General features: G+C 40.1%; 1 protein-coding gene across 3 annotated transcripts in view; it reads right to left on the bottom strand.

Annotated features, from left to right (window-relative positions):
- Positions 1–19,093, bottom strand: part of TBL1X (transducin beta like 1 X-linked) — a 206,147-nt gene that overhangs the window by 125,727 nt on the left and 61,327 nt on the right. The gene's annotated exons all lie outside the window — the stretch shown is intronic.

Genomic DNA, 19,093 nt, shown 5'->3' with positions numbered 1-19,093 from the left:
CACAGTCTTCAAAGCTTTCTAACTCAGGCACCTAGGAGCCCTGGGTGGAATTTCTACAAACCCATGGGTGACTTCGCAAAAAAGGCTTTTGATCATGGCCACTGGAAATCCCAGGACAAAGACAATAGCCTGCTCACTTCTTATTCTCAGCTGTTCCACAAAATCAAGATTAGCTAACCAATCCTCCTCCTCAAAAGACAGGGAACTGGGTCACTATTGGAGTTTTATTTAGGTAAACCTCTACAATGCTTTCATCACATCACAAGGAAAACATCAAATATGTACCATTCTTCTGCAAGCTCTTTTGCCTCACTCTCAAATTTACAGCTTATCTAAAAAGAAACCAGATAAAAGGTCTAAGAGCAAAACTCAGACTGATAATACAGTTGAACACAAAATATCTCAAAAAACACAATGGATTAAGCAAACTTTCCTAATGAGGTTACTTAGTTTTCTCTTTCCTCACAGAAGTTAGAGGTCTGTCCCCATCCCCATTCATCCATTTCTCCACATTCAGGCAGAACTGATTAAACACTACGACAGTGCATTGTTTCTTCCAGTCTTTCCTCATCATACTTCATCATGTAAGGTACGTGTATAACTCAACTGGCTTATGTCCTCCTAAAATATAGTGGCTAAGATGGAGAAATAAATCCTTTGAGAAGACTGACAATAAACTCAATATTTAGTAAGTGTTGTGGACATTATTAAATACAAAAGCACATGATAAGATCATCATATTGTCATAACTGTGATTTGCTACAGGTTATCAGAAGACTCCTGCATGTGGGCAGGAGCTGTTGGACTGAGGGGAGATTTTGTTTTACAGGTGGTCAGTTATGGGAGATTACACAATGAGAAGCACTGAGACACACAGACACACATCACACACCCTCCTCCAGGCTTTTACACAAATCACTCAGAACTTAAACATATGAAGACACAATAATTTGATGTGGGAATTTCTGTTTTAATTGAAATTAGCCCTTTGTTAATTTAGAAAAGATGATTCCTAACATGTGAGTTTAAACTTTTCTCTTACAACAAAGCTGTTTCTTATTTTCAGCTGAAATAATATTTTATCCTGTAACTTTACTTAAAAGAATTTTTTTTCTTCTCCTAAGAAAATGTGTGCCATATTCTCACTTCATGTATAAGAATTTGGGTGGCTTAATTGTAACAGGTTTTAGCATACGAAAATCAAAGCTTTTTATGCACTGCAGTGTATTTCATAATATGATATATGACACACACTGACAAAATAAAGAAAAATTAACAATTTATATCCTATATGCCAAGTGTTTTCTTAATGGTACTAGAGAAAAGAGAAAAGGAAAATAAAGTCAAGGTTTCAATGTTAAACTATGTATCACAGCCACTGTACAGCAATGGCTGTGGCCATACTGGAAACAGAGAACACCAAGAGCTGATAACATTCCTCCTTTTCCTTCTCTGCCTCCAGCCCCCAGTAAAAGGCGCACACACGTCAGACTCCTTTATTCTGGAAGGACAAGAGCAGAAATGACATCTCCTCAACATATGCCATGAAGCTACTAAGAGAAGACTATCAGTTTGAAATGTGGTTGGTACTTCGTCCTGCTAATTCCTCACTGGTCACTAAAACTTTCTTCAACTGAGGGATGAACACAGGCTAGGAACAGTGCCCAAAACAGTGTCATTTAATCCTGGTACTAATAGACTATAACAGCAGCACTGGTTAACACCTCACAGCAGTTTGGGGCCACATTATTTTGTTTATTTTGATAAAGACAAGCACATGCACACAAGAGGTTCCCCAGACCAGCACGACTTAAAACAACAAAAACAACACAACAAAACACAGGAAAAACCAAAGACTATAAAAAGGTAAACACTGTAACAAAGTACCAATTAGTCTTACCCTTCAACAAAGCAAAAGCTTATCAAATAATAAATGAGTAACCTAAAATCTCCTTCTGCCTTAAATCCTTTCCCATTCCTTGCCAACCCCCCCTTCCCTGCAAAACCAGATGGCCCCAGCAATATGCCCTGAAGGTCAACAGATGCACCATGTCTTTGGATGAAGAAAAGGTATATAATGTCTTTATTAATATTTCCAGATGATAAAACTGGAAAACACAAGGTGAAAAAAAGCACAAAAACATCCACAGCAAGAAAACAAAGCAAGCATTTGTTTTTCAGGACACCAAGAAAATAAAGCCAAGTAGTGAACTCTTATTAATGCTATGAATAATAAATAACAAGTGAAAAGAAGATGGATTAAAAAAAAAGTACTATAAGAAATTACATAAAGAAAGGATACTAGATAACTCTGGGGACTGGTAATGCATATGGCTGCTTATTTGTCATGGCTGTCAGAAGTTGTGAATTTCAAGATTTAGTTTTTACAAAATGTGCCCCCGCCTTTTGGCTTCATAGAAAAGTGTGTCAGTGGGTGAGTAGATGAACACGTTCATAGGTGAATAAACAGGTGAACAATTTAGCCTGGAGTGAGGCTTCATGCTGTTCCAGAAAAGTATGTCTGGAGAGACTCAAATGATCTACAGATTAAACTACTCCAGATTTTCACTGGTGAATTTGAGGTACAAATCCATGTCTGAGTCTTAATGTGAAAACCGAGTGTAGTGACATTATTGTGCTTGATGCTTTTTGTGTTCTGTTACTGCCAGATCAAATTTGTCCAATTTAACAATAAAAACAACTTTTAACTGCCAAATTTATCAGAAAGCCAGGCAGATACCTTTCCTCAGAACGTTTATGATAAAATATTTTGCCCTGCTCCCTGTCACAACTGGGAAGTTGCATGTTCTTTACCTTTTGTGCATGGGTACAGTTGTGATTATCACTGACAGCAATATGACTCCCTAAGTTGGATCCCAAGACAGACCTGCATTTTCAGGCTTAGTAAATGAGGTCTGTAGACACCCTGTAACTTATTACTTGTAGGACGACAGAGGTGTATTTGTGTAGGTATTCTAAGCTCATGGCACATAAAAAGTTGCATAAATTAACTTACCATCCTTTCCTCAACATGAAATAACTTGTTAGCCTAGAGTACATTGTTCATGTGTCCTCGTACAAGCAGAGAAGATAAGAGGCTAATGTGTATGTCTCAAACACCGACAGTCAGACAGCTGTGGAGCCAACTGAGGATTGTTGGTAATAACAACCAAGGATTGTTGGTAATAACACACTGTGAGGAAGAACAGGATGCGGCTGGAGAATGGGACCACACGGAGGTAGGGCAGCACTTTCCTGGGACAAATGTCCTTGTTCTGGCTCCTGGAGATGAGCACAATGTAGTCCAGGGCAAGCACAGGAATGAGGTCCAGAAGCAGACATGGACTGTAAGGGAGGATCAAGATCACCAAAGACCGCTGAAACCCTCGACCCATTTCCAGCAAGGTCTAGAAGAACGGACTGAGAAACATCTCCAGGGCAGGGAAACTGAGCTATAAAAAGGCACCCCAACAAAGCCCAGGCACATGTACCCCTCAGAACCCTGGACATTCCATTAGGTGGATTGATGCTGATCAGGACTGGTGATCTCTCTCTTCCTTATTTTCCACCTTTCTTTGTCTTTCCCCCTCTTTAATTCATCTCTCTTTCTTCCCTTCTTCCCTACCCCTTTATCCATACTCACTGCCATGTGCTCATACTAGGAGATCAGGGACAAACTAATACATGCCAAGTGTGTAATTTACTAATAAAACTTTGTAAGCTTTTGCAGATGCTCTGACCTTTGTCAGATCACACTTTTGACCACAAGCATCGACTTGGTGCTCCCTTCCCCTTAAGGGACAACCACAGTCCTTAGTTTAAAACTCTATGCCCCAGAAAAAAAATACTATTCAGTTTAATTTCCTCACGGGTTCAGAACTAACAGAAGTATCCACAAACAAAACCTCTTCCAAGAGCATGCAATAAAATAAAGCACCCTGAGTAGCTATATTATAAGAAAAGTGGTCTCTTTTTACTTAAAATAGATTTACGCCATCTTCTGAAATGAAATATTTTATGCTTGTACACGAACAATACAATAAAGCCTATTCCTATCTGAAACTACAACCATATGAACCAAAAAGCCCACAGCTACCTGCTCCTAACAACACAAGGCCCATGTGGATATGCTGCTGGGGCCAAAAGGTATTAAGAACCTTTAGTCGTGGACGGGTATCAGCCGTGCAAAGTAGCTTCCACCAAAGCAAACGACGCAGACAGATCGTACTTCATTGGCAAAACAGACAGGCAAGGAGGAATAACATACCCACTCCAGCTTAAACTCTGGTGGGCAGAAGGTGTTCACCTTCAGATCTGAGGACCTGTCTCCAATAGAAAGCTGCTTCTGACCTAGCAGAGATGCCATGCATACACGTAGAAAGTACTGCTTTGCCATCAAGGACCCACCGTCTTGCCAAACAGCACGAGGTACAAAGGTAAAGGCACCCACAGTTTGGCAGACATGGCCTCTTCCGACACTTGCTCTGGCCATGATACTCTTGAAGAGGGTTTACAAGTCCTGGATAGAGTTTTAATTTTCTCTTCCCCTCTCTATGTAAGTCAGAATGCACCCAGTATACCACCACTTCGCAGCCCAGCTAACACCCAAGCCAGAGGAGGTATATATCAGACTCAATATACCCTAAAGTAGCACTGCAAATGTATGCTCTATTTTAAGAAAAACTAGAATAAAGTGCTGAGAAATTAAAATTATTAATCTGAATAACTGTACACATTTCTATAATCCCACCATAAAGACTGAAATCTGTAGAGAGACTTCACTAGATTTTTTGTGCAAATAAGGAGTAACCATCATTATGTCAGTGGAGCACTATTACAACCTGGGAAAAGTCTGTTACTTATGAAATTGAAAATTAAAGCAGCGTGTACATCAGTCCAGCAAAGCAAGCTGCTGATTTCTAGGTATGATTGTGTGGAAAGGGAGAAGCTATATGAGAATAAAAGACTGTGAAAGCTGCTCCATTTTTAAAACAGAGAGATTGCAAAATTGTAAACGTTTTACAGTGGGTCAGGTTCGGTGCCTAACATCTGCAGCCTAGCATTCACACTGTGTAACAAAAATGTCTGCAGAGATCTCTCCAAAGCAGCTCCACAGTATCAGTCCATTGAAATATTTATTCAGCAAGACAGAACATCAATAACATTACCTCATAAGTTTTCTATTTTTAAAATATTTGGAATTGCACTAGATAGCCTAGTGCTCAAACCATTTTGTTGCAACATTTTCAAAAAAAATAAACAAAAACTCCTAGTCTCATCTGAATTATTTATTCTTCTCTTCAGAATTACAAGCCAGCGAATATCAGTATAAAAAAGCTCAAAGCATCCAATCCAACCAGCTGTTTTCAAGATATAACAGGAGATAGAAAGCCTGAATCAATAATAAAGTATCGTTATTTGTATTTAACTGCTGCTGAGGAATGCTAACCATGAATCTTATATGCAAGATTATATTAAAATCTAGAAGAATCCAGATGAAAAAAGAGACAAATTTATCCTTGTCCCCAGAAGGTATAATTTAAAATAAAGGGATGGATAAAGAGATAAAGGGATAGACGTATTCCAGTAGATGAAAAGCAGAACAAACAATGAATATGTCTCCAGGCCACACTGCAGAGGACACACTCATACTAGCTTGAGTACTGCAAGACATGCTACATTCCACAATTTTTCCTGTAGTAAAGTATGACTGGCCCAGGTAAAGCATCACCCTAGAAAAGCTGCACTGTTTTACTAACCATGCTAAACTTGGGCTTCCGTACAAAACCCCACACTGTGCAGTGCTGTTAGAGCCAATAAACAAACACTGCACAGCATTTTCAATGCAATAATTTGTTCTTCTTTGTTGTAAAGTGGATACCTCCTAGAGTCACCTGATCATCCTGTTGCACTCTGCCCAAATTCATGTTGTCACAGACCTTGTGGGACCCATCCAAAACAAGGGACACAATGAAAGCAGGCGGTCGGGTAACAAGCCTGCTCCAAAAAGCGCTGCAGTGGAGCCTTGCTCAGAGGGAAGGAGCAGCTCTGCCAGCTTCCATGCTGGCACAGCAGTATGAAACAGGTATTCTTTCCAAAGGGCTTTTCAAAACAAAACCTGCAGTTGTCTTTCCAGTTTCATTTTCAGACTCCTCCACTCCAGTTGTTAAAAAATAAACAACAACAGCAGAAGAATAAATGTGAAGCAAACTGTAGTATCTCCTACAAATAGTACTCCTATTCCTTTGGTACACACACAATTTGACTTTATTTTTCTTTTTAAAAGCATTTTTTTCCCCAACCAAAAAAAAAAAAAGGTTATCTGGACAGCTCTAAAAAATACAAAGAAAAGACAGTGAGAGTTTGATTCACAAGAACACATCTTCTCTTTGATATTGGTACAGTTGTGGGTGAAGTGTTTTCCCTGGGCTTGCAGTGACACTGAAGCAGCACAGCTGACCTCTGGGAGAGGGAAACAGTTACATGGGCACGCTCATGTTTCCAATTGACGTGCAGTGTAGTTTTCACAGAAACAGAGGTGTTCTAGCATAGGTCTCATGGTGCTATGTTCAACCAAGAAAAAAGGTGCCCCAACCCTGGCAGTGTTCAAAGCCAGGTTAGATAAGGCCTTGAGGAACCTGGTCTAGCAGGAGGTGTCCCTGCCCATAGCGGGGGGTGTGGGTTGGGACCAGATGATCTTTAAGGTCCATTCCAACCCCTTAACATTCTATGATTCTATGAAAACGTCTCTCTCTCTACAGCTCTTCTTTACAAAATGCAGCAAGTATACTACCTTTTGCCTTTAACTCTGATTTGGACTACATAAGTTGCGATTATGCTCAAAAGCAACATCGGTCTTGCAGATAAGGCTTATTGCACTACTGTGTTAAAGGGATGACAGGAAAGAACAGGAAAAACCTATTCAAGGGCATACAAGAAAACTGTGTACATCAGTGCCATACTGATATTTGCTAGTAGTTACCTGAAAACAACGCTTTTGAAATGCTGCTTGGAAGCTGGTAGGAAAGCCCACAGCTTAACGCAATATGCCTGGCTCTGACTGGGATTTTTGGTTGGTTGAGGTTTTTCCTACTTTTTTTTTCTCTCCCTTATTACCACAAACATATGCAGATGGTTAAGAGCCTGGCTGTTAAGAGCTCTGGTAGTTTCAGCCTGAAGAGTCCCCAGGCAGGACCTACCAGGCAGAAGGGGTTACATGATCCCAGAGCCACTGCTTCCACAGGCGCACACAGGCTAGACTGCATTTGCTTGAGCAGTTGATGACGGATTAAGCCCAGCAGATGAATACAACAGATAACCGTCACATCTTAAACCAGCACAGCTAAATCTACCAGAGTTTATGAGACAGTAGTTTATATTAGAGGCCCAAATGCCAAAGGAGCTAAAAGTCCTTTTAAAAGACTTTCCAGAATATTCCAAGTAAGTGACTTTCTTGCTCCCTTAAGAATTTATAACTCCTTATGCCACTTCTGCTTTTTCCAACAGGATTCTGAGAGAATGAATTCATTAAAACATCAAGATCATTTGAAGAACAGAAGGAAACAAACTGCTGCAAAAAGCTAGAACAATTTGATAAAAATTGTTATTATCCCACTTAATGATGGGATAATGCATTTGAACAGCAGAGAATTTTGTAGTGGGTCATTCAGGGGGAATTGTTTTGTGCAGATCGTTTCTCTATTAAGATTAAAACCTTCTCAGCCTAGACATCCTTCAGTGTTAAGAGCTGTATGCATTTCTATTTCACATCACATAATGTCTGCTTATAATGCAATGCTATGTCACTCAAATGGTGAGAAAATGAATAAAGTCATTTTTAGAAGCACTAAATATTTAAGAAAACAAGACTTCATTATTATAATCACTAAAAAGTAAGGGATTACAACACCTTGGAAGACAAATTTCTAGCTTAAACTCTCACCTTGCATATACATGCATTTATATACGTATACAGGGAGCACCCCTATCTGGGAAGGGTTCCCTCGGAGTACTGGCGAGGGTTTGGAATGTCTCCCTCCCACCCCTCCTCCCACCTTGTTGAATGGCAAACCTGCAAGGACTGAAGTGAGGCAGCTACCTGGAAAGAAAAAGGATCCTTCATAGTGTATTATAAATGTTAAATGGCCTGGGAAACTGCTGAGAGATTTCTCATGCTCGGATCCTCATTTTCTCCTGCGTGGCCATCCCTGGGACACGGCTGGAAAACAAGGCAGCCATTTTCTCATAAGCTGTTACATTCAGCAAACCAGATTGAAGTGCTTGATAAGCTGCTGTTCTCTTCCGTGCCTGCAGCGATCAGAGGGGAAAAACAACCCATCACCCACAAACAGGTACAACCACAGCCATCTCTGCTGTGAGCCGGGGCAGGCAGCGCAGATGGGGCTGGGGGAGGAAGGGAGGGAGGGACGGATGGGGAGGCCTCCATGTGCACACATCCATATTCCTGGGCAGCACTACCCTTCATCTGTGCAAAACCTCATGGACATGTGACATAACACTGCTTCCTCACGGTTTTGTGTTTCCAAAAATAAACTGCCACTGTGAGAAAATGCTTTTGCAGAACCTGTGTGTCCGAGATACTGCCCTGTGCGGAAAATGCCTCCAAACCTTGTGGTCCGTATAGGCAGACAGTGATTTTAATTGCGTTTGGCACAGGTATACATGCACCTGTATGCCCAGACATACCTGATGCAGTTTTCATGGCTGTAAGTAACCTCTCTGAAATAATTTTTTAAGGGACCAGATTCTCAAAACCACTGAGCACCCCGACGCTGTACAGTATACAAATCTGGATATTCAAGATTGGTAATAGCTTGAGAATAGAAAGGTCTGTCCTTAGATGTAAAGCAAGAAGTCATGGCACTTAGATTTACTTCTGTCTTCTATTATAATCCACTCTCTTGTCAGTTTTGTAAACCTCCCTATTTTGTAGTAGTGTTTCGAAACTAGGCAGCAAGAAGTCCTGGGCACAGAGAGATACCTTTTCAGTCTCAGCAAAACGTGTTCAGACTTAGCTATGCTCAAAGCCTCTGGAGAAAAAAAAAATTCCCACTGAGCTTTTGTCAACAGAGACTACTAAAATCCATTTGCTCAAGTCCCCCACTACCCTGTGCATGCTGCCCTGGCTCTTTGCTTCAACACAAAGTCAGGCTCCAGCCAGACCCCAGTGGGCAGGTTGCCCTGCCAGCTCACCCAGCCAGGCCCACAGGAAGTTCAGTAAGTAGAGGACACATGCTCCCATTTGGCCACTTCTGATAGCTTCAGTTTGGCTGGCAGGAGAGTGCTGCACTGAGCTCCTTCTCCATGCGGACAGAGGCTGCACAAACAAAAGGTGATTCCCTGAAGCCATCAAAGTCCCCATGCCTCCAGCTCAGTTCAACCCACAGAGGGTCTGGCAGGCCTGCCTGGCTTGGCTCTGCTGGCACGTTTAATTCATTACATCCAACTCGGACATCTCTTTTCAGTGGCTGGTCCACAAGAGATAGCAGTACAATCCTGTTACCTAAGGTAATCATTTAGGTCAGCTTTAAGCAATTTTGTTACGGAGTGCCAATGGTCAGGAATCCCAAAACTAGGACTGCTGTCAATACCATGTGTTTTTAGCACTACACCTACGAAGTTTCCTTTCTCTACAGAAAACAGTAGAACAGCCAAGAAGGTGACACACAAATGAAAATGCTATTAAGACCACAGAAAACCTAAATACGAGAAAAGCATACCTGAGCTGTCGAAATCTAAGGCATTATCTCTCCTTTGCTTTTTCCAGCCAGAAGCACAATTTTGCTCTGACCTCTCCCTTCCTGTCACCTGTCTTCCCCGACCATAGGCAGCTCCCACCACTACCCACCGCTGCTCCCATGCTGGGCAAACAGCAGCAGCTGAAATCAGGCAACACTACAAGATATTTCTTGCCCCAATCAGTACCTGCTCCAGCTCATGAGCACAAGAATTAAGTTTGCCCATGCAACCTTTGCATTTCCACTTTCACACATGCTCACTAAGGCTGTTAAATCAAAATGGTACCCCAACACATCATTCCTAATGCTGCAAACTCTGTAACTGTTTCCCAAAATTACTGCATGACACCAGAGGTGACTCTGGCCAGCTTTGTAGAATCCCAGTAAGACAGGAATAAACAGAAGTAGAGCACCAGTACTTCAAACATGTGATGCCCTCATCAGCTGCCAAAACTACTGAAACATAGCCCTGTTCTACATGATTAGCTGGTGAAGAACACTTTTGTTCTGTGGCCATTTATTTTTACTGGGTAAAGTAACAAGTCTTGTTTTTCTGCCAAATACACATGCACCAAGGCATTTTTTAGTATCTTTTATTTTGAAATGCAGGACAGCATAAGTTTAAGAGTAGAAAGTCTCCTCACTCCACTAAAATTCAAAGTATGTAAAACCACAGCTCTATTAATCATGCCATCTGTGCTAGAAATGCCTTTTTTTTGCCATAAGACTATTATATCATTTGCAGGTGGTAACGTCTAAAAATATATCACAGAAGATATATGTAAAACCAGACTACTCATTTTCTTGATCAAGACAGTAAGGAGAAATGAACCCATGCTGATCCAGATCATGCCTCCTGGTACTGGAGGTTTTCTCACTAGACCTGTGACCCTCAAGCTGAAACGTCATTTCCAGAAATGAAGTGCACAGTGCCTTACACCTGTTTCATACCATCAAACTAGATAAAATGTCTTGATCTCTTCCAGGAAGGAAGGAGTTCAGCAGTGGATTGAGGAGTCAGACAAGCACCATATGGCTAGAAGGGACAAGAAGACAAAAGCAAGGGCTGAACCACCTCTCACAGCAGCAGCAAGAGTTACGTTGGCTCAGCTGTGTTGTCTAATCAAGTATTCTAAATCAATTAAGACCAAAGCCAATTTGTACATATGAATCTTTGTATTTATAAATGAACCTAAATATTCCACAGTAATATTCCATATGGTTTATTTCCTGTAATACATGGACAGAAACCAAGGTCTGGTTGAGCTCATTAGCCATGAAAACATGCTGTTTCATAAGGCAAGCTTTTGTCCAGCAATACAAAAAATGAGCAGTGAATGGCTGAAGCCCTTCCCGCCCTATAAAACAATGGTCTCCCACGCAGGAATGTCGGTAAATGTTAGTTATCAGTAAACATGGTCTCTCAGATGTTTGCAATTGTCACCAGTTTGTAAGTAATTCTCATACATCTCCCCAGAATACTTTATATCTCACAGATTTTAAAGAAAACAGCCGCTTCTTCTGCCTGCAGAGTATTTTCCTAGGTTTTTGTTTGGGCAGTGATGCTGGAGCAGAGGCAGGGTGGCTGCAGACCCCCACGGAGGTAGTTCTCCACAGATGTCACCCTCACCTCTCCACACAAACAGCTGAGTTGCTCATCATTCAATGGTCCGGTACAGCAATTTACAGCCATCCTAGGCAGACCAGCTCTAGCAATGGTTGGCTTTAAAAATGTCCATAGCAAAGTAAAGCATTTCAGTAGTGACTCAGCCCTGTGTATTAACAGCCAGCCTAAGCTTATTTAAGAGCCTACTGTTGTCACGTGTCAGGGACAGGGGCTGGATCAGACTGTTGAGCTAACTGGACGCTCCCCTCACACTTTTCAGCATCACAACAGAGCTGCCAGTACTCTGGGAGCAGAAGCACAAGTCAAGCAGAAGGGGAAGGAGGGCAGGACAGGCCCTTTGGAGCCACTGCTTTTGAATTGGCTCGGGTCAGCTGCAAAGAGTTGGATTCCCTTGGTCCACAGGAGGAAGTGGAAGCCAAGAGGCTGATGAAGTTGTGAAGAATTGGGCCCCATGTAAGTCTTTATACCCACAATGCAAAGTGAATGGAACACAAAACAGTGCTTAGAAGAATCTTGTACACTCATGTAAATACCTGTGTGCAAAAATGAAGAGAATCACACCCCAGTGCATGGCTTTTGGTCACATTGGAAAGTGCAGGGAGATGAGAAATAGAAAAAGTCACCATAATCTGATTAGCTGTGTAAAGACTAAACTGGGAGATCAATGAGGGAAACTATTAGGAGGGTTTTTTTCAGCACAGTATGCTGGAGAAAAAATGGGAAATCTGGTGGAAGTCTAATGGGATAAAGTAACAGATGGTAGGTAGAGACCCAAGAGACATGGAATATGTTTAAAGATGATACTGGCTAACAGTATGATTAAGAGTACATGCAATATCACAGTGCACTGCACTGAACTAAAATGTAAGTATTAAGGCCATAAAACCCTTAATATTCTAGGTTAGATTTACATACTTTTATAGATACCTACAAGACAAATAGGAAGAACACTTACAAGAAGGATCTATATAACACAAGTATCTGGGCTACTTAGGGGAAGGCTCCTGTCTCTGTCTTGAGAAATGTGGCAAATAATTGTCTACAAATATGATACAGAACAAGCAATTAAATTAATCAGCAAAGATATAACAATAAATAATCGAGTCAATATACAGAAAAGAACAAGTACAAACCACCATCATCTCAGTGACCTGAAGCCTACCTGACAGTACATCATTCCGCCAGGCCTATAAGGACTCTCGGGGAAAAAAGCAGATCAAACCCTATCCACTTTTTCAATCACAGATACACCAGCAACTTCCAGCAAAATCTTTCACATAACCAACTGTTCTTCCAGCTGGTACACGTGCAGGAGGAGGCATTGCGGTCTAAAAGCTGAAAACACAAGCAGGTCAAGACAAGATGGCCACTCATGCTCAGGCAACGCTTTCAATGTTCTCTTAGGTACCATCAAATTTGCTACAGGAGTCTCACGGAACTATGGTGGTCCCATGCCTTCCAAATATTTGCCAACAGTTAAATAAGATCTATAAACAATACAGTCCAGCTGTAGAACTGCTTATTTCTCCATAAAATAAACATTACATATATAAACTCCAGATATACACAGATAGACGGATACATACATACATACAATAGAGAGAGTGTTAAACGGAATAGATGTAAACAAATTATATAAAAAGATATAAACCAATGCTGCATTATTATAACCCAGTCATTTACGTAGATTTATTTTAAAATATGTCTGATTGCATTCATAGCACTGATGAAGAGAACAGTAATGCACTAAATACCATTAAACACTTAAACTAAAATTCCTCCTTGATCGTCCCTTCACAACCACTTTGATTTTACTTTGCCACCCAGGACAAGAATAACCACATGACCTGAAGGTCAGAAAATTCCTCATCTGTTATGAGAGCAAACTAAACAATTTTCAGAAGCAGAGTCCTCTCCCATGCACAATCCTGCTTTCGGCTCTCCCACGTCCGACTGGCACTAATTTAAATTAGGGGACTGGTAGCTTTAGCACTTCAGCTGATATCAATTACCATTATATCAGGCAAAGCACTCCCTGAAGTAATTATGGAACTAAGCTGCTTATGGAAATAGTGCAAAAACCTCACTAGAAATTAAACATAAGCCAGTACACAGAAGAGACATAACCAGCCCCTCTGTAAGAAAAAGAGATTTAAATGGGCAGCTGCATTTTGCATCAGCAGAATTACAACTATTTCTGTCAATGGTTTTAAGGTGCATAGAGAGGTCACTGCTTGGGTCACTTCCACAGCTTGGGTTACTGCAAAGCCAACAGATAATGACTACATAAAGGAAGCAACTGGGCACTGTTTTAAGGCACTGGACTGCCTTAAAACAGCTGAGGAGAGACAGAATGATGCAGCTTCAGAGCAAGCATCATCCTCTGATTTATTCACAGCTAGCTTATGAAAACTTCCCAGTGTTTTTACAATCATAAAATCCAATAAACCAAGCCCCAAAACACAGACTTCTTTTTTTAATCCCAGTCGAGGAAAATGGTGAGAGGTAATGAGAATGGGCCCAATTAAATGTGATGCAAGGAACAAATAAGAAACACAGTTTTTGGAAGCCTAAGTTGTAACAGTTGTCTTGCATAGCTGTGCCTGTGCCTGTTCTTGGGATGTCACCTCAATGGCCCCTGCCCAAGGGCAAAATATTTTGTTTTAAAGATGCTTAACTAGTACTTGTTATATAGCGCAAGCTCACTTAACCGAGGAGACAGCTAAAGTCATTCAGGGCCCACCTTACATGTTCTGAAAAGGCAGATATAGATAGGCTTTCTGGCACCTTTCCATCCTACAATTTCCTACTGCTATTACACTAATGATTCAAACCTAATTTTAACAAGCAAGCAAGCTCTCCGCTGTCAGCAACCATTGTTCCAAGAGAGAAGGAAAATATTTTAAGTACAATTTCATGCCTTTCAACATCTGCATTTTTGTATTGCTTTTGTTCCTGGAGAGGGGCACAGAAAAGGAAAATAAGGGGAGCACTTCCCAAGATAAGGAGCTAAGATATCAGTGCTGTCACTTATCATTTCCTAAACAAGCCTAATTTCCCCAAACAATACATGGGTGGCAGAAGGGTATTATTCATTTAAGGACTAATGCTTTGAAAATCTAAAAACTTGCTACAGTAACAAAGCAAGTTTCAAAAAAACATTCCTCTAAGAACATATAAAAACAATGGGGTTTTATTTTCAAAATTACAAAAATATTTTCCACATCCTTTGGTAAAACTGAGTCCTACACAGCCACGATGTTTATTTCTTAAAATAACTAATTCTTTACAGCTAAGTTTCTGTGTAAATGTAACTTCACCACCAGCTCAGGAAGAATCTAAAACTTTCCTTGATTGTATAGCCTCTCACAAAGAGGCAGCCACTCACCATGTTTCTAAGTGTTGGCCAAAGGGATCAGAAAAATGAAAATAGTTTGAATATTCTTTTACCTATTTTTCAGATGGCCTTCAAAAGCAAAGTCAACACAGAATAACAAGCTGAGTTCATTAGTTACACAGCAAAAGAAATCCCATATAATGTGCACTGGCAGTGAAAAGTTGTAAGATATTCACTGAACCTAATTAGTTCTGAAGATTATTGTAGAGGGACATAAACTTGGTTTCAATAACCAAGAATAAGACAACAACGAGCATAGAAAAGTCTTCCTCACAAGGAAGAAACAGCTCAGCTGTTCTGAGTTACAGCACAATTAGCTATGTGGCAAGTCCTGATGTTTGCATCATATGATTTTAATAACTTATAATAGAGGATTAAATACATCTACAGGTCTCCTAAATAAAACAAATGCTATACTGTGGTGCTGCAATATGTAAGGTGTTTCCATTACCTAGAATTCATATCACAGAGGGTTATTTATACATTGGAACAGGAAATATTTAATGGCAGTTAACACCCTAAAAGGTACAGAAAATGTTACCTGTGTAATACACTGCTATACTGTTGTCTGAATGGTAGTAGTCAAAATATGGGGAATCAAATGTTGCAGTCCTCTTAGACAGACATTGTGGAACCTGCTCAAGGTATTTATTTTGACCCCTTTGTTCAAGTCACTGGCATTTGTACTCATTCACATTCAGCAAGTTATTAATCTAAAAAAGCTAAGGAGTTGTTAATTTCTTCTTTTCTCCAAACTCCATTTGCTCTTCTATAAAATTAATGCCATAAATAAAATGTTGCATTTAGACCTGCTGTGATACTGCCAGCCAATTCTGCTGCAGATAAAGGTCAAGGAAAAATTTATTAAAAACCAAAATAACATTTCTTTTCCAAACTCTCAACAGTAGCAAGCATTCAAATAAACTCTCAACACTGGTCAATCCTTACTGGGTTCTTAAGTGAGCTGTGTGTTTTAAGAGCTAACCTCTGGAGCAGAACAAATTACTGTACTACTTCAGTTTCTTGCACAGCAACTACTGTGTTGCAACTGTCCTCCACAAACTTATGACCATCATCTGAACTAAATAATCTGAGTGTATGAATGCCTGAACCTTAACTGAAGGCCTTAATAAGCATGAATCCAACAAGAAACACACAGGTTACCTAACTGGGTATCCTCAATAACACAAGTTTTGAAACTCAAACATGCAATTCTTGCATTAAACATAACTTTGAAACCATGAAAGAAATCTGTATTCTAGAAATTCATCTGAGCAGGATGTAAAAATTTCAGCTAATGGACAATTCCTCATCTCAACTTCAACAGTTTTGCCAGCTTTAAAATAGCTGTGAATATTGGGGAAATGACAAACTTGGTTTCCTGTTTGAATTCTTTTATCTTTATCTTACTTCCAATGCATCCTTTTATTTCCATAGCATCCAAACAAAAGAGCCTTCTCACATCATAAGTCTTCACATGTTTATTACTAGATGATGATCAACTCACAATTTCAATTTCCTTTTAACAAAACACATTGGATTTTGTCAGGTTTCTACCAGAAAGATTAGCTCCTGCAGAACTTCCAAATTATCTCCCTAATAAATCCAAACTCTTTGAGCTTCTGGTAGGAGTACTGCTCCTCCATACTGCACCTCCATACTAGCTATTTATCATGCATTCCATATGGATAGTAAATACAGTTTTCATTTTTTACTATTGCAATCTTACATCAAAACATCATATCACACTGAACAGGAGACCTATGTGCAAGCAGCACAATATGGCCACAATGCACCTTCAAGATACACAAATGACAACTTGTGAGGGAGCTTTAGATGTTATGGGCTTGCACAGATCAAAACAAGAAGACATCATTTTGCTATTCCTCATCACTGTCTTTACAACTGAGTAGGGCAAACCTCCTGTAGATCTCAAGTAGGGAAGTGGGAAAAAATGCTGATATTTAGTTCAGAAACAGCTCAACATAGCTTTTTGCAGTGACTACTGCAGTAACTGCTGTATTTGCTTACAAATTCAGTCAGTATTTTAGGGACAGCACGCAGGACAGGCTTCTGCAAAAGTAGGCAAGTCCTTCAGCATGTGTAATTATCACACAGTATTACCAGAGTATCTGCCTTCAAAGCACAGGAGATACTGCATCCACTGCCTTCCTCATCACAGATGTGCACACAAACCAATAGGCTAGTTTGGACTGATGCTGAACATTAACTAGATAGATTAGAAGTTACAGAGACAAGAGGGACTTGGATTTAATGCAATAAAAGGAAACACATAAATATAAATGGAAAGCAACAGAGATATTACCTGGGAAAATGCAAGATATAACAAGTTGGTAATGAAAAAATCAGTAATAGGGAAGGTAGAGAAGGAGGGGAGATAGTGCACTGAGACATAAATGAAGTAGGAGATATTATGGGCAGTCAAGCCACAGAGTAGAATTCAAAAAAGAAAAGCATCAGAAATCATGCTAACAGCAAAAAACATGTCCTCTATTAATTTAGGAGGACCCGGACTCCTGAATCTCTTGGTTAAATGAAGAGTAAATACGTAAAGAACGGAAATTTGAGTAAAGACTGAGAGATGGATTTTGTACAGGTGAAAAATGGTAAGGTGGGGCAAAGAGAAAGTGGGGTATTAGTTCACAAATATCTAAAGGAGGAATCTGCACAGCAGAAAAAGGAACACATTTTCTATCAGCTATGGAAACTCAAGAAGGAGTACATGGAAAGTGAGGGTTTTTTTGGTGGTTTGTTTTTGTTAGGTTTTTTACATGGAAAATATTGAGTGAGTAGCAGGAAAGGCTTTTTGGAGGGGAATGACTGTTGGCCTGTAAAAAAACTGCCAGAGGGAATACTGCAAAGCTACTGCTGGACAAAATAACAGAAAATGCACTGACAGGAACAGTCCTGTATAAGCAAGGAATACGTTGGATAATGTAAAAGACCACCTCCCAGTCTGCTTATCTGTACACCATGCATACAACTAAGATATATTACCTGAAAATTTGTGCTCCCTTTTTAATATAACACTAATGTACTTTATTACTGATTTTAACAGGCTTTAATAGGAGGAAGCATATATTCAATTATTTTATTACATGCTTTGAATATAAATGGTGAGCATCTGCACTCCAGTTTATTCCTTCCATCCTCGTACTCATAAAAAAAGCACTGGCACATTTTAGAATTCAGAGCAGCCCAACCTCTTTCTTGGCTGGTTTGCTGGGATCTATATATCCAATCTAATTATTTTGATTCCCATTTCCAACCCTATCAGTGGTGCAGTGGTGCAAGAAATCAAAATGCCAGTCTCCTGAATGTGTTAGAACCTAAAAGCTAACAGCTACTCATTTGCAGAGGCATCACCGCATGGCCCAAAGCCCCCGTCACCATGCAATTTACGTTCAGTGTTCTGGATGTGACTCAAGAGGGGTTTCCCAGTGTACCAATACTGAGCATTTCATATCACATTTCAGATATGCTACAGGTTGTTGCATCAGCTTATTTTGTCACAGCAAACTGACTAACAAAAAACCCCCAGCAACACTTCAGTTCAAATTTTGTCTCTTTTTGAAGACTTAAGTCCTTCTTCTTTGTTATTTTTCCCTTTGTTTTCTTAAAAGGGAAAAATAGGATCATACAAGCTAATATTCCCTTAAGTGATCAGAAGAGAAAGTCAGCAATAATCCTGCCAAAACACCTAATACCCTCTCAAATCAGGGGGATCCCATGTTGCTCAGTAGCTGAATTCCCCTGTGGGTCTTTTCCTATATGCTTTCCCCCTCTTGAATTACAGTCTTACTTAGATTACTAATGCCTCAGCGCCACCAAAAATATTCCCATTCATTTCCCCAGCTTTTACAAACATGATAACATGATTTGTGTTTAAATATAAGCGTCACCGTTTTACTTTTTATTATGAATATCATATGTTTGGCAAGCTGTCTGACCTTCCTTATGATGATGAATGCTGCAGCAAACAATTTGCTGTATCTTTAAAGAAATGGCCAATTCAATTACATTATGCCAGAAGCTTTCAAATCCCTCTCTGCCAAATGTCTTTGCTATATCCTGCCACAGACAGCCCATTTGTATTCCAGCACAGTAGGACACTTGTTTTGTTGAAGCACACAGTTCTAGTTAGGTACTATCAACAGAGCAGTATTTCAGTTCTGCAGCTCTATGTTCCTTCCCACCCCCTCAACCCTCAGTTATCAGGATTTTCAATTTTACTGACCAAACGTGTATGCATTACTAATTACATGCATGAAATGCAGTAGTTATCGACTG

This window comes from Neopelma chrysocephalum, unplaced genomic scaffold (genome assembly GCF_003984885.1).
Source record: "Neopelma chrysocephalum unplaced genomic scaffold, ASM398488v2 Primary Assembly neopelma1_25, whole genome shotgun sequence".
NCBI lineage: Eukaryota > Metazoa > Chordata > Aves > Passeriformes > Pipridae > Neopelma > Neopelma chrysocephalum.
Note: the sequence above shows the minus strand (reverse complement) of the source record. Positions and strands in the feature narration are given on the sequence as shown.